Source organism: Pezoporus flaviventris, unplaced genomic scaffold (genome assembly GCF_033815535.1).
Source record: "Pezoporus flaviventris isolate CSIRO_AGI_PZ_B2104156 unplaced genomic scaffold, CSIRO_AGI_Pfla_v1 ptg000002l, whole genome shotgun sequence".
NCBI classification, from domain to species: domain Eukaryota; kingdom Metazoa; phylum Chordata; class Aves; order Psittaciformes; family Psittacidae; genus Pezoporus; species Pezoporus flaviventris.
Window position 1 is genome coordinate 78,548,228 of NW_026892550.1, and position 5,860 is coordinate 78,554,087.

The following is a 5,860-nucleotide window of genomic DNA, read 5'->3' on the forward strand; positions in this document are numbered from 1 at the left end:
ATGATTTTACAACAGATGTGGTCCTCTTCTTGTCAGTGGTGGGATTCTTTATGTTTTTTTTTTTTTTTGTGGCATAAAGCACCAACCATCCACTTCCAGCATGTTTCTTATACCATGACTGAAATTTTCTAGTCACAAGATAGGCATAAAGACTTGTCTATTGATCTTTATTACAGGATGGCACACTGTACTTCTGCTAATTTGTGTGGTTACTGATGTTCCACCAAGCACATATACACACAAAGGCCTGTGTCTTCATCCTTCTTCAAAGGTGTGTCACAAGTTCCAATATTATGCTCTGACTATGCCAAAATAAATATTCCCTCTTGTTTACAATGTTTTTTTGACAAAACCTTGAGTTCCCAAGGTTTCGTTTCCAGGTTGTCTTCAGATGTATTAGCAGACTTACCAAGGGCTTTTTTGCTTTGCTTTTGATCCTAAAAATATGATAAGGCATGGAACTAAATGTACTCTGTAACCTGGAAGTAGCAGAACCTGCAGAAAAAAATTGCCACTTTCTTTTTCATATAGTAAAAGGGGAAACAGTATTCTTTCAGTTTCCACATGCTAACCTACAAATACGCAGCAATTTCTTCTATTTTTTTATAGTCCTGTATATACCATTAATTTCTAACTTTACAGAAATTAAAATATCTTTAATACTTCGCTTTCTGTACGGATGATAAGAATTATTTTTATAGTCACACTGCTGTCGTCCAAGCTTTCTGTAGAAGCATCCACGTTCAAAGTTGACTTCTTGAGCCAAGAACTGTTGACCAAAAGTACCAGAATGGCAAATGTGAAACTGCTGAAGTGAAATCAAAGAAAGACTATGGTTTCCCATCTGAAAAAAGACCTATCTTACCCCTTTTTCCATCCAAGCCCTCCCGTATGACTGTAACTTAGGCTCATGAAAAAAAAAAAAAAAAAAAAAAAGGATAGTAAAAATCCCTTAATAAGAACACTGAAATATCAGTAATTGCTGATTAAATAAATAAAATAATAAAAACAATAAAAATAATCCCTTAAAAAGCCACACTAAGAATCACCTTTACCGCAGGAGCTGGTTGCAGATTCCTCCAGGCAGAGGGTGGCAGCAGACTCCCACGAGAAGAAGTGGCTGCCAAGGCACAATTTGCAAGGGATGAGGCAAGTAGCAGGCAGCAGTCGACCAGGCTGAGACCAACTGCAGTAGGCAGCTTTGATTTCAGTTCTTTTTATTCTCAGGACACTAATCCCTAAATAGAAAAAATCAATGTATTTCAAAGCTTTGTTAATGAACTAAGTAAAAGGGATGGTGTACTGCTAAGGAAACCCTGAGAACATGAAAAACCTTTACAATGATGGAAAAGGTTTCTTGATGCTCCTGTTTCAGCGACTCTAGTTCCAGTTTGTTGCTGTAAAGCATGCTGACAAGCTGATTTGGACCATCTTCACTAGTGTCTGGGACTTGTTCCTTCCACTGCTCGGTGGAGCTTTTGTCTTTCATAAGAACTCACTGACAATTTTGTCATTGATTTGCAGTATGTATCTATCTGGGGGAAAGTAGACCAGGAAGTACTTTTTAAATGATATTTCTTATTTTTCTCTTTAAAATAACAAAGTGTAGTCTCTAATGCTGCTTTTACACCTTCTCTTTCCATTCAGTCTTAATCAGTAGGTTGGTTTGGAGCTTCTATTACAGACACAGAACTGGAAGTGTGCAAGTCATTGGCGGGTGAGAGCACTTAGATCTTTGTAGGTGCTACTCCAATGTGACCTGTATCACAGCATGACGGCAAGGAAATACATGCATACATCAGGTGAAATGCCCAGGGCAAAACCCCCATCACCTTTGCATGGTCTGAAAAATTACCTGAGACATAAGACTGAAAATATATTGTTTCAAGGGGCTGCATCAAAAGAAGCATGGTCCCCTCTACTCCACTCTCATGAGACCCCACCTGCAGTACTGCATTCAGTTCTGGGGCTCCCAGCATAAGAGGGATGTAGACCTGTTAGAGCGAGTCCAGAAGAGGCCCATGAAGATGATCAGAGGACTGGAGCACCTTTCCTATGAAGATAGCCTGAGAGAGTTGGGCTTGTTCAACCTGGAGAAGAGAAGGTTTCAGGGAGACCTTACAGCAACCTTCCAAGGGGGCCTACAAGACAGCTGGAGAGGAGCTTTTTGCAAGGGCATGTAGGGATAGGACAAGGGATGAGGGCTTTAAGATGAAAGAAGGTAGATTTAGGTTAGATATTAGGAAGAAATTCTTCACTGTGAGGGTGGTGAGACACAGGAACAGGTTGCTCAGAGAAGCTGTGGCTGCCCCATCCCTGAAAGTGTTCAAAGACAGGTTTGGTGGGTCTAGCGGAATGTGTCCTTGCACATGGCAGGGGATTGGAACTAGATGAGCTTCAAGGTCTCTTCCAACCCAAACTGTTCCGTGATTCTATAATTGAATACCTGGCATTATATACAGCACAACTTCACTAACCTGTTCATCTGTCTTATTACAGTAGAGCAGATCTTCTACAAGAATGGTCAAGTCTTGATTTGACAGAAAAATCTATAACATTCCCAAGACATTTGTTCTAGTGAGAAAAACGGTCTTATTTCTAATGAAGTTTTGTTCTGTTTGATTTCCAGGCACTGAAACAGTCTACTTTTGTCTGCAGAATTAAATAAAGAAATTTTTGCTGACTGCATAACACTTTCACAGGGTTTTTTTTCCTAAGCAAGTCCTCAGCATTTTCTTTTACAATTGCCAACATCATGGGATCAAGGAGAGGGTTCAGGCTATCACTATGTACAACAACCTTTCAAAAAGTTACCTTGCTCAACAGCCATGAGAGAAAGTTTCCTGACCTGGTCACCATCAAGCTGTGAAAATGTGTTCTGCTTGCTCTCCACTAAATCCTTTCCTTATTTACTCTCTTCAAATTCAATAAGCTGTATTAATCTATAAAGACCTGGTGGTTAACCAACTTCTTGATGATCTTAACCCAATATTGCCTAAGTAAGGTCATTTTAATGGGCCCCACCTTTAAATTGGTCTCATAACTTTTACAGAAACTACAGACTTTCTTTCTTCCAGAGATTGATTAGCACTGAATGAAGAACTGCGTCATGCAGTACTTGCTTAGCAATGCTCCAGGGTATACGACAGGACAACCAGCCTGTCAGGCCCATGACGCCTGTATCCCAAAAGCTTTTGCTGACTGAGGCTGCTTTACAAGGAGGCACAAGATGGTAGCTGAGGGCCAACCCCAGTTCAAGCTGTGCACCAACACCCCTGATCAGAGTCAGCAGATCTGAGACAGCAATATCTACTGGTCCCAGTCTCAGGCCAATGGCCATCAGCCAAAGGCAAATTAAGAAGTCAAGTCCTAGGACAATCCTGGAAACCCAGACAATAATTCAGGAAGAGCAAGAGAGAGGGCAGCACATGAAAACCTCCAGAATGGCTCTCATCAGGACTGAATGTGCAGGCTGGAGCTGAAATGGGGCTCTGGAGCCCATGGGCAGAAGTGGACGTGGGTCCCACCCTGGGGAGACAGGTCAAGACCATCGGTGCTCTCAAAGCCGTGACAGACAGTAACCAATAGAGGATGCTTAGGGAAAGCGTGAATTAGCACCACATACGAAATCTCTACTGCTTTCCCAGTAGCCAATTAGTTTCAAAATACAAGAGAAATCTTGAGCAGAACCAGGAGGCAAAGGCAGGACCCACATGACTTTCTTACTTTTCTGTAACTATCCTGTCTCTCTTTAAACCTATGTATACAAAATTTCTTTGTAAGTATTTCTCAGGTCTCATACCTGTTGTATGAAAAGACATCTCCTCTGTTTTGAACCCTCTCTACTATCTCGGTTTGGTGCTTTCTGGTTCTTGTGTTGGAAGAGGTGGTGAGCAACTGATGCTTAGCAACACTTCTCATGCCACTTACAGTTCTCTTTATCTTTCTTTCTACACCAGCCAGTCCTAATGTCTCTTGCTATTGGTCATCCTTGTAGTCTTATACATAACCATGCTTTCTCATATGCTCTTTCACTTTCCAGGGATTATTTTTGGGATTATTCTTTTTCTTCTTTTTCTCTATTTTTTTTTTTCCTGAGCCTTTCTGAGGTGGTATTTATATTTTAAAGAGCCTTCAAAAGATTTTTCTCTTCACTATTTAAATCTGTGCAAATTTCTATCCCCATAATTCTGCTATTGGTGAGATGAAACTTTTCCTTTTTGTTTATGCTGCATTCAATGTTCATTTATGTATTCATTTAGGCTAGTTTTCAATATCCTCCCATACTCACCTTCTGTTAAACAAGTGTGCTCACTTTCTTCATATTTCTCAAGATTATCAATAATGGTTCTCTACAAATACTTTTAAAATACCCCTGTGACTTAGCTACTTGCAAGTCTATGGACTGTGCACTTCCTAGCTTCTCGATAGGACTAATTTTTTTTCTTTCAGTGTCATGCAGAACTAAGTTGCATATTTTTAACAGTTGAACTGTGTTGTGTCATCAACAGTCACAACAGCCAAAGTAGTGATGTCAGTGTTTTCTCACAGATGATACTAATCATGCTTCTATTTAAAAATATCACAGTAGTTGTTTCATGCATCAATCTTATTATTTTGAGCACTTCAAGGAGGCAGCCTATCATTATTCAGCCTATGCATTCTTTTTGATACATTAATATCATTTTGCTTGTCTTTTGCAATTCCCCCAGATCACAGGTTCATATATAGCAATTTCACAGTGGCACAAGCATGGGGTAGCTACTCTGCTGCCTGTGACCTGAAGACGCTTCCCCCTGTACTGATGCTCCTTTCAAATGCTGGGAGGACCTGAGCTATAGATCAAATGCATTGTTTCCACAGTCTACTGACTTCGTGTTCTTGCTTTCTTCATTTGTTAGAATTCCTCAGTGCTACTTTCCTGACATGATTATAAATGATTTGCCCATAAATAAGACATATAATTTGAGCACTGCGTTCTTTGCTGGGAAGGAGAAGAGAAAATGTGCACTGGCTCATGTGGCTCAGGCCTGGTTGCACATCCCATTATCTGACACGGTCTGCTACCCTTGCTTTCTCCCATATGTGCCAATTAGGGCCCTTGCTATAAGGTGAAAATATATTGATACCATTTTTACATGGCATACAGCCTGTGAGTATTTCTTAACAAGGTTGTGAGTCCCACTGTGGCCTCAAAGGCTGCCATCAGTGGTTAGGAAATCTCAGCCAGTTCTTTTAACAATCTCACCTTTGAAAATGAAAGGCATTTACTTCTTTGCCATCTCTCTATTGTGGTTTAATAATTATAATTCTAAAAAGAAAAAAAAAATCCAGATTCATTGACCTTTGTGTGACATTACCAGTTGCAGATTTATTTCGAGATGAAGAATTCTGATAGGAATAACCTGACAGGTCCAAATCACTTAGTACTAAGACCATTTGTTCATCTATTATAACAAATTCAGAATATGTGCCTCAAGTCATACACTCATCCATGCATCCACATTACCACTTGAAATATTAAAATAAAGTAGAAGACTTTAAAATACTTCAAAGTGGGAATGGAGTATACCTGCTTGGTAAATTTCAGTATTATTGTTCCTGAAGGGTGAGAGGAAAAGAGTGAATTTTTTTAACCATAATGAAAATAAGACTTACCAAAACAAATTTTTATAGTATTCTTGTTTTATAGTATTCCTCTTCCTTTCATTTTTAAAGAAAATAGAGTATGGAAAGGTAGCTCATGCTTTAAAAGAATTATTCACTAGGTACAGACTTACAGACAGAAGCTTAGGTGATAAATTGTTTTTTTTTCCCCATGTTTCTTTCTGAATTTGATTAGCATAAGTTTATGTCTCTT